The sequence below is a fragment of the Lycium barbarum genome, chromosome 3 (genome assembly GCF_019175385.1).
Source record: "Lycium barbarum isolate Lr01 chromosome 3, ASM1917538v2, whole genome shotgun sequence".
Classification (NCBI taxonomy): Eukaryota; Viridiplantae; Streptophyta; class Magnoliopsida; order Solanales; family Solanaceae; genus Lycium; species Lycium barbarum.
In genome coordinates, this window is record NC_083339.1 from 70,806,465 (window position 1) to 70,817,834 (window position 11,370).

The 11,370-nt window shown below is 38.0% G+C and overlaps 1 non-coding gene across 1 annotated transcript; it reads left to right on the top strand.

The window, feature by feature from the left end:
• Positions 1 to 3,464: 3,464 nt before the first annotated feature.
• Positions 3,465 to 3,570, top strand: LOC132634482 (small nucleolar RNA R71). The gene has a single exon (XR_009580201.1). It is a non-coding gene; the product is annotated as a small nucleolar RNA R71 (small nucleolar RNA).
• The last annotated feature ends 7,800 nt before the right edge of the window (positions 3,571 to 11,370 follow it).

Sequence of the window (11,370 nt, forward strand, 5' to 3'; positions counted from 1 at the left end):
TGCATCTTTCTTTGTCATCAAATATCTCAAGGCTGCATGATCCATATGAACAACCACTTTGGATCCAAGTAGATAGGCCCGGAACTTCTCAAACGCGTAGACAATGGCTAGAAGCTCTTGCTCGGTGACGGTATAATTCATTTGAGCTCCATTGAGGGTCTTGCTAGCATAATAAATTGGGTGCATGATTTTGTTGTGCCTTTGCCCAAGCACCGCACCAATAGCAAATCCACTTGCATCACACATGAGCTCAAATGGCATTGACCAATCCGGAGATACAATAATTGGAGTAGAGGTGAGCATTTCCTTCAACTCATTAAATTCCTTAAGGAACTTCTCATCAAATGCAAACTTAGCTTCTTTTTCAAGAAGCTTACACATCGGGTTGGCGATCTTGGAGAAATCTTTGATGAACCACCGATAGAAACCGGCATGTCCCAAGAAGCTACGAACCCCTTTGACAGAGATTGGTGGAGGGAGCTTGGCTATGATATCAACTTTTGCTCGGTCTACCTCAGTACCCTTCTCGAAAATCCTATGGCCAAGGACAATCCCTTCTGTCACCATGAAATGACATTTCTCCCAATTAAGTACAAGGTTGGTTTCTTCACACCGCTTTAATACCTTACCGAGATTGGTAAGACATTCGTCAAAAGAGTCACCAACAACAGAAAAATCATCCATGAAGACTTCCAAGAAATCTTCCACCATATCCGAGAAAATAGACATCATACACCGTTGGAAAGTAGCTGGGGCATTGCACAAGCCAAAAGTCATGGCGCTGAAAGCAAAAGTGCCATAAGGACAAGTGAAAGTGGTTTTCTCCTGGTCCTCTAATTCAATGTTAATTTGGTTGTACCCCGAGTAACCATCCAAAAAGCAATAATAAGCTCTTCCTGCTAGCCGATCAAGCATTTGATCAATAAATGGCATAGGGAAGTGGTCTTTACAAGTCACGGTGTTTAGCTTTCGATAGTCCATACACACTCTCCATCCGGTGACTATCCTTGTAAGAATCAACTCATTCTTGGAGTTAGGGACAACAGTGATGCCTCCCTTCTTTGGCAAACATTGCATAGGTCTAACCCATGAACTATTTACAATTGGGTATACAACACCCGCATCCAACCATTTGATTATCTCTTTCTTGACCACTTCTTGCATAGGAGGGTTTAGCCTTTTTTGATGCTCTACACTTGATGAACTATCCTCCTCAAGTTCGATTTTATGTTCACAAATACCGGAGGGAATTCCCCTAATATTCGCAATAGTCCACCCAATAGATCTTCGATAAGCCCGCAACACTTCAAGCACCTTTTGAGTTTGTTCCTCACTTAACAAAGATGAGAGAATAACCGGTAAAGTATTATCTGGGCCAAGAAAAGCATACTTCAAATGAGAGGGAAGTAGCTTGAGCTTAAGTTTTGGAGGCTCAATAATCGAAGGCTTAGCCGGAGGAGTGGTTCTTTTTATCAAGATCAAGAGATAATTTCTTCGGCTCATAAGAGTACGAACCCCGGCCAATGAGAGAATTAACTGTTTCAATATACCCCTTCATGTCATTCGCCTCGAAGTTCACCAAAATAGCCGAAAGTGTTTCGTCAAAGTGCTCCTCCTCTAAATTATGATCCACCGCTTCGTCTACCACATTGAAAGAATCAATGACCGAAATGCTCTCATAAGCACTAGGCAATTTTAACCCCTTGCTAGCTTAGAAAGTTACCTCTTCATCATTTACTCAGAATTTTATTTCATTCTTTTCTGAGTCCATTAGAGCTCTCCCGGTTGCAAGAAATGGCTGTCCCAAGATAATTGGGACTTCTTTGTCAACCGCACAATCAAGGATGACAAAATCTGCCGGTAATAAGAATTCCCCCACTTTAACAAGGATGTCATCCACAACCCCTACCGGTCTTTTGATGGTTCTATCGGCCATTTAGAGATGCATGCTCGTTGGTCTAGGTGTTCCCAAACTGGCTTGCTTATATATGGCTAGTGGCATCAAATTAATACTAGCCCCATTGTCACATAAAGCACGAGCAAAATCATGATGACCGATGGTGCAAGGGATAGTAAAAGCCCCGGGATCTCCCTTCTTCTCAACCTTTGATGACGAAATAATAATGCTCACACGGTGAGTGACTCCCACCGTATCATGCTTGATTGGTCTTTTCTTCGTCAACAAATCTTTCAAGTATTTATCAAATCCCGGCATTTCTTGGAATGCATCAAGAAATGGGATATTCATTGACGACCCTTTCATTTGGTCGTAGAAGCGTTGGCACTTGGTATCCTCCGTTATTTTCATCAATCTTTGCGGGAACGGGGGAGGAGATTTATATGTTTGAGTCAAGGGCTTAATTGCCCCCATGACCTTGCTCTTTTGGGTGCTACCACCGGTAGCTTTTTCAACACTTGGCTCCTCGTCACCCTTTAGAACACTAGGGTGTGCTTCCTTCTCTTTCTCAACAATAATAGGCACTTCAATTGGTGCCTCTATTTCTTCTTCAACTTCTTCTTCAATAACCTCATCAACAATCGGCTCGACAATGATAGGTTCAACCACTCTCTGATTTACCGCATTAAGGATCTTTCCACTTCTAGTAGAAATAGATTTGCATGAGGCAATATGATTGCCTCCACTACCCCTTGGGTTCGGAATTGTGTCGCTAGGAAGGCCCCCTCTTTATGGTTGATGTTGCTCACGAGAAAGATCTCGCATTTGTGACTCAAGTTTATGAATCGAAGCGGTGTGAGAGCCTACCACTTCGGTCAAATTTTCCATCTTCTTGTCACTCTTATGCTGGTTGTCCAATATCTTTTCAAGCATAGATTCCATTCGAGAGGTCCCTTGATCATTGGAAGGACCTTCTTGCCAATTTTGAGAGTTAGAAGTACGGCCCTTTGGTGGAACATAGGCATTGGAGTTCCGATTACCATAATTGTTGTTGTTGTTGTAATCTCTCCTGTCCCAACCACCATATTCATTTCGGCCATATTGATTGATTTGTTGTTGGGGTCTCCATTGCTTTTGATAACCCCCCCGAGAGTGATCGATATAATTAGCATCCTCATGTTGTGGCTGCCCCTCTAGATAAGCTTCTTCCGAGACTTGGTACATTCTGGGAGCATGAGATGGAATTTCTTCGAAAACATTCACACTTTTAGCTTCTTTCTCCGCAAGCCTCTTTGACAACAAATCCACGGTGGTTTGCAATTGAGCAAAAGCATGATCTCGCTTATGATTTTCTTTGGCCACCGCGGCAGCAGAGGGACTACCATATGACAGGATTTCACTATCACTTGAGTTCCAAGCTTGATTGTGGGTGGTGAGCTTATCGAGAAACCTGGTGATGTTGACAAATGATTTGTCCATGAAGCATCCCTCAGCTGCAGTGTTGACAACAATTTGATTCATTGTATCTAACCCCTTGTAGAACTTCTCGGTGAGAATAGCATCCGGAAACCCATGAGTTGGAGATTGAGCTAGATAGTACTTGAAACACTCCCATGCCAAATATAATTGTTCCCCCGGAAGTTGTTTGAACTCAAAGATCTTATCTCGAAGCTCAGCCTTTTTGCTTAGTGGGAGCCACTTCTTCAAAAATGTATTGGCTAACTCGCTCCAGGTATGAATAGAATTGCTGGGGAGCTTTTAATACCATTCCCTTGCATGGCCAGCCAAGGAATATTTAAAGACCCGTAATGAAGTGCATCAGCAGAAACAACACCTTGGGATTGTTGAGCACACACATGTAAGAAGTTCTTCAAATGTCGGAGTGGACAATCCTCTGAAGAATTTCGGAAATAACCTTCAAGTTTCAGCAGCTGATAGATAGAACTATCAATTTTGAAAGTTGCATTTCCAGTTCTAGGAGGAATCACAGCAGAAGCATAATCAGCTTCATTGATGAATTCCGCAAATATATTCTTATCCTCATCCTCTTCTGGTGCAGGTGGGTTCACTTGGAGTCCACCTTGGTTTCCTTAATTCCGATTCTGTCTTCCTGCCATGCTCACCTGGATCACCAAAATTTGATACGCTCAAATTACACCTATTAATGGCGTAAAGTGGATGTAGTCAAATATAGTAACCCAAACAAGGTTGGGGTCGAATCCTACAGGAAATATGGAGAGAAAAGGGTACTAATTGTATGCGATACTAGTCTTTAAAGGCTTTAATCCTATTCCGAATATTTTGAAAAGAGATTTGGTTTGTATTCGCTATTTTGAAGTGTTTGGAATTTGTTTGGATTTGGAGAACCAAAGTTGTGTCCCCACGATGATTAGATGTTATGCTATGGGTGTCAATATGATATATTTCTAATGGGTCGGAGTTATGTATGCACTTAATCTCTAATGCACTTTCTAATATTTTTCAATAGTTAGAGAGTATTGCTTTTCATGATTTTGCCAAATGCAGAAAAGTTGTAAATAAGATTGATTAAATATGCCAAGTAGAACTCATCTTATCCCTAAGCGAGTTTATTAAACGAGAGTTAGCTCCCCGAGTCCTTGTTATATTATTCATATCACACACTAGTTCATCTTTCCAAATAAACTAGGGTTTGTGCATGAACAAGTGTTTGCATCCACTAATGAACAATGAATACGAGAAATAATAAAACACATCACAACCCATTATATATATATACAATGTTAGACACCCATTACATAGCACCCATCATTTGGGTCCGCAACTTTGATTAAAGAAACTACTCACACATTTTGGGTTCAAAAGTAGGAGGCAATAAATGAGACATAAAGCTTACAAAGTGTGATAAAGATGATGGAAAATGGAATCTTGTTGTCTTCACTAAGCTCCAAAAGGGGAGTATTCAATGCTCACCCACCAATGGAACTTTGTTCACGTGGTTACAATAAAGATTGACTGCCAAAAAAACCTAAAATATTCTTTAAATAGGCTCCAAGAAACGCATAGCAGCTATTGACAAAATTTCCCCCGATAGCAAGATCGACGGACCGTCGATCGTTCGACGATCCGTCGATTTCTCCATCTTTTGTACCTTCAGCAATGTGTTCCATTCGACTGTACCGTCGATCAGTTCGACGCTTCGTCGAGTATTCCGTCTTTCTCTCTTCTTGTTGAGAGATTCTGATTGACAACATAACGACGAAGCGTCGATCAGTTCGATGCTTCGTCGATGCCTCCGTCCTTTGTCGTCTTCAACTTTGTCATCACTAGAAAATCGAGCTTATCGACGCTTCGAAGGACGGTCCGTCGGCTGATCGACGGAATGTCGATTCTTCATTTCTGGCCAATTTTTCCTTTGTTCTTTGCTTTTTTCTTTTGGGCCATTGTTTTCCTAAAACACAACAAAACATATTAACGAGAACCAGACTTACTTGAAAACAACCAAAATTCATAGTAAAAAGGCGTCGAATGTGCCTCAAATCCGCGGCACATCAATTAGCCTTACATACCTCTTTTGTTTAACAATTCTATCGCTTGATTGTTCTTCTTCAACGCTCACGTTTTTACCTTCAAGAGAATTCGCATCAACATTAGCCAATCGATTATATGAACGTGCTTACTAAAGCTAGAGAAAATTGGGCAGCATTTCCTTTGTTTGTACAACTTTCCTCATTTTACATATCAACTCCCAAACGTCCATAACAACATTCACAATATTATAAACAACAATCATCATTCATCTACATTTTCCACATTTCACAATTTCACTTCAATTCCTTCATAATCGTGGTCATAGTTCACTATTGCATTTTTTCACATATAATGCTTATCCCATGTTCTAAATGTCATTCATAACATACTTACAATTACAACATATCAATATTCATGATTCACTCCAAACTACTACTCAAAATCTCATTATTCCTATCTTTGTGACCCATTTTCTATATCCTTCTACAATCCAAGCGTTCCAACTTCTCAATACCTTAAACAACATGAAAAGATCATAAAACTTACCTTAGATAGTGTGGAATAATGCTTGAGTGAAAATACTTCTCTTGCACCAAATCCCTAGTTCACTTCCATTGGAATTCCTTGGCTTGGATGAACTTTAATGTGTCTCATACACTTGATTTTGTTGGTTTGATGAAGTTGATTCTTGTTTAGTCTTAGATTCTTGTAAAAGAAGTGTGTGGAATATTCTAGAGGGTTAGAGAGAAGTGGAGAAGTGAGGGAAATGAAAATAATAACATGGGGTCTTATATTTATATTTGGAAAATCTGACCCGTCGGGAAATTATACGGACACTTATACGATCCGTATAAACTTATACGGTCCGTATAAGTGACTGTGAAATCACCCCATCAATTTCTCGCTTCTGTGACCATTATACGGCACATTATACGGTCCTTATAAGTGACCGTATAATCCCATCAGTGAGGGACCTTCACTGTGACGACTCTGCAGACCATTATACGGACCGTATAATTGGTCGTATAATCTATCTTTTCTCCGATTTTGTTCTCGTCACTTCGTTTGATCTCAAATCCTTATGGAACCTTGTTAGCACTTGTTTAACACTTCATTAACAATCTAAGGGGCATTATAACTCTTTTCCAAAACATCATTAAGCCATCATTAATTCGATACTCATAAATCTTGCCCGACACACAACATATACCTTGCTTTCCTTAACAACTATCGTCTCCTACCTCAAATGTCTTTGAAATCTCATTTAGAATCATCATATGTTATTTCTTACCTACCAAAACATTGTATATGTCGTGCCCTTCATTAGTCTATTCACTGTATGTTAACAAAATGTTTTTCCGGGGTGTAACAGAGGTAAACCCCACTCTCTCTCCTTCTTTTTTTGTAAATCCTTAATGAATTTTGTGTTGTTGCTCGCTAAAAGCCTCAATTTCTATTGGTTTTCGTTGAATCACAAGGATTCACAAAGAAATTCCTCAAAACCCACAAGTCCCATATCTGTTGAAAACCAAAGTTTGGGATTTTTGGGGTTCTATATAAAGAACCCCATTTCTATTGTTTTACGCATACAATAGCTTATTCACAAGCAAAATACCTGAAATTTCAAGTTTTTGACAAAGTGACCGATTAGAATTTGACACTTTGTTACTTCACTGAATTTTAGGTATAGTTTTCTTAAAATTTTCTTTTGTTTTTTGGCTGAGTTGGGTGCTAAGGAGCTTGAAGATCTCCAATTCCAATTCTCGACAAAGGCTGTGCAAAAGAAAGGTAATTCTGTTTCCTTCCTTTTATTTTTCGTAATTTTATGTGTTTTTATGCGCTCTACATGTTTTATGTGTGTATTCATGTTCAGTTTCTAGTTAGATTAGTTTAGTTAGCAAGCATGTCTAGGATTTGGGATAAACGTGTTTGTTTTTATTAATAGATATGATATTTAGCTGGATGATTGTTGTTTTGTAATTTTAGAAGTGTCCTTTGTTCACTTGATTGGAATTTTATGGTTCTAGCTTAATCATGGGTATGATAGTCACGTTTGACCTATGCTAACTATAGAAAGGGTTAATAAACCTCATTTTAGAAGCTTTAAATGGATCAGTCTCATTCCTAGGTAAATCATTGCTATATAAGTAGTAAGTAGATTATTGGAGTAATTCAACTTAGAATATGGCGTGTTAGCTTTGCTAACATCTATAGTATGATCTCAAAAGATTGACTTATTATAGTATAGTCATATATGAACATAGAACTTGATTAATAATGGGTAAGAAGAAGGCTGAGAAGTTATGTGGTTCATTTGATGCATTATTAGTTCAGTTACATTAGCTGTTTCAATAGGGTTAGTACATCAATTATGTATGTTTTTTTGTATACCGTTTTCCTTGATTGACATAATGGTTTAATGCTTGTGTTCAGTATTAATAACAACTCAACTAGTTGTTTGATCCAGTTGTAGTCTTGTAATTAGGTAGCATATTTATTATATGGTTGGTTATAACAAATGAGTCTGTTTAAGTGATTACTAGATATGCATTGTTCTTTATATCCATACAGAACTACATGTTTAGGTTAACTAAGAAGTGTTTTTTTCCTTGAACTGTTTAAGTAAGCTCTGTGTTGAATATCATCTAAATTTTATTGCATTCTTTGACTTGAAAGGAGCATTTAGAGTTTGTGAGTAGGTTAAAGGGACTGTTGTGTAGTTTAATGTTATAAAGATATGTATCTTTTACCTTCAAAATGATCTAATGTGTCTAAACCATGTGCATATGGGACTAGAATAGCTGTAAAAGACTTGGCTAAGATGTAACACTAGTACAACTTCAACTGTTTTGTTGATTGGTGACTTCCCCCTTAACCAAGATTGATCACTATACATAATTCTTGTATGAATCCTTTCAAGTCAGTAAAGTACAAGTCAAAAATATGATATATTGGTTTTAGCTAAACCCCCTATGGTGTATTCTTTCCCCTTTTTCCTTAAGTTAACTTGAGAACATGATTAAGGAATAGTATAAGAACCTGTAAACCCCTTAGTGTTTCACCATAGGTCCCTCAGAGGCACCAGACCTGCATTATTTGCATTTTTGCCTTCTTGAACTCACAATCAGCTAAGTAAGTAGTAATCTATTTTTCTATTAAGAGTGTATAGATATTTGAACTTTTCTCTTTGGATTAATTGTAATAGCATGCCAAATTCTCTGTGAACACATAGTGTGCTTGAATTTCAGAAATTGCGTCAAGTGCTATCCTGACCTCTTGTCTGAATTGCATAAGTAACCAGAAATGAATTCTAATAGTTGCATGTGTTAAGTAGCCTCTAAAGATGAAAGTTTAAGTTAACAATCTTCCTATGTGTCTTGATTTGAGTCTCTGACAAATTTTTGTTCTGCCTGGTTAGCTACTGATGCCTAATGAACTGTGTAGTTGATCAAATGTTTGTGTGGTGCTTTGTGAAGTTGATCAAATGTTATGTGTGGTACTTTGTGAACACTGCATAATGAACAATCAATCTACGAAGCATGAATTTAGTAGATGTCAATTCTCATTTTCCACTAGACTCTGCAATAAGCTAAAACAACCTTGTAAAGAAATGATAATCTGGAGAATTTATGTCAAATTTGTTCTGTTGGTCTATTGATTTTGCAACTAAGAGGTGTCACTTTCGTGGGGAAAACACCAAGTTATGTCCTAGGGCCAAGGGTCTAGGAAGAGGCTTTGAGTACCCTTTACTCAGCCTCATCCTTGTATACCTTTGGATGCTGGGGTTCATTTCTGTCACTCCTCAAGATTATGGGTCCCTTTATGGATGCAAAGCTGTATATTAATTAGGAAGTTAATCTGAAAACCTGCATGTGAATTCCCTTTTTGATCATCATATGGATTTAAAAGCTCACTGTGTATAGTGATTGTGTAAGGAATGATTGAGTTGATATTTGTTAATTGACTATGAGAATTAGTCTAAGCCACAATTTCCGGACAAATCACCCTTTGTGTCATTTCTTACCTGACCATCCATAAGTATATGTTCTGTTGTCCTTGTCAAGTTAAGATTTAGTGTTGGCATGTATGTATGTTCCCTTTGTTCTGCTTTGGTGTGATGTTTTCATTCGAACAAATTAGTTATTTTTGTGTGTGTCCTCTGCATATAGCTGAGTTGTGGAGTGGTTCATTTGTTCCTTTTTTCTTTGGTTGTATACTTAGTTAGACACAAAGCGCATTGCTTGCTTCTTTTTTAGACCATGTACGTTTGAGATTTAGCTATAGCTGTGACACCATGTGAATTGCAACATGATATATACATGGCTAGGAATTCCATGAGAAAAAATGAAGTGTTTACCTATTTGGTTTGCTCTTTTCTGCTTTGTTAACAACCTAAATGAAAGCCTTGGATAAACTAAGTACATGCTCAGTATGTAGGGGTGTGTATACCTCGTATACTTTTAGTATACAAGGAGTATACCCTCTGTATATCTTAGTATATTCAATGTATACCGAACTGGTTTGGTGTAGATAGATAAGTTCTGTGTGCCAATTTCTTCTTCTTCTTTTCTCTCGGAGTGATATAACATGATACATCATTGGGTATGCAAAGTATAGTCCCTATGTATATTTTGGGATATAATGGGTGTATATCGCGTACACACAATGTATATCATGACATAGGTGTTGTTTTGTGTTTGTACTGTTGGGCTAAAGCTTCCATTGCTTTTCCTTCTCCCCTTTCGTACTAGTAAATTGGGCGTTAGACCCATAATCCTTGCTTTTCTACGCATGAATTAGATTTTTGGGCCTGTTAGAGCTATGCCTTTGAACTGTTGGACTTACATAGGCCCATTCTGATCACTTTACTGTTTTTGAATATCAAAAGTATACATTCTCCTTTATATATTTAACTATGTAGTTGGGTATTCTTCCTTCTTAAATGGATCAAGTGTTGTTATTCTATTTTTTCTTTGAATTAAGTTGTTAAGCATAGATACCTTCTAACCATCACTTTCTTTTCCCCCTCTCCTCTTTGGTATGAACATATCGCATAGGCCCGGCGGCCCAAATCCACATTGAAGCTGCTTCCGTTGGGCCAAAGGCCCAATATTTCATAGATCAAGTCCAAATGCAAAATTTGAAGGCCCAATCATGGGTGAAAATGGTTATATATTAGCTGGTGGCTTAGTAAACCCACCAACCCATCTTCTTTTTCGTTCTTATATCATGTGTTGTATTGTGTACTTGTATAACTATTGAAATCCATGGTTAGAACTTAGATTAGATAGGATTAGGCAAATGATGCTAAGATTGTTAGAATGAATAGGAGACCCATATTTATGGACTTAGACCTAACAAAAGATTTAAAAAAAATAGTTTAAAATTGATTGAAATGCAAGTATTGAAATGGTTTTCTTAAAAACAACGAAATATTCTATCTCTTCAAAAATCGAATCTCTTTCAAAATCACAAGTTTTTGGTATAAAGAGGGAATAAAGGTATAACTTTTGACCATTTTACCCCTATTGACCCATTCCCGAGACTATAGGGCGATTCTAGTGAAAACTGAAGGATTTAGAATCCTTAAGTGAAAGTATTTGACCAATAGTTTACTTTTGGGTAAACGGATCTTTTTTAGATTTCCGTCGATTCCGGGAGGTCCAGAGGGTCGATTATGACTTGGTGGGGTGGATGGTTCGGTTCCCGAGGTGTTTGGTTGTGTTTTGGTGTTACACCTTGGAAAATTTCGCGTCGTTTGCATTATAAGTAAACTAACGTAAGTACAAAGTGGACATGAAGCCATAACAAGTTTAAGGAGGATATCTAATAATTTTGAGCATGTACTTAAGGTTTCGGAGTTAAATGAATCGGCGAAAGTAAGTTCGTTGAAATTGGTGTCATGCTTTTGGGAAGATTTCGTATCATTTGAGCTATACATCGCTTAGAATTACCTCGAGAGG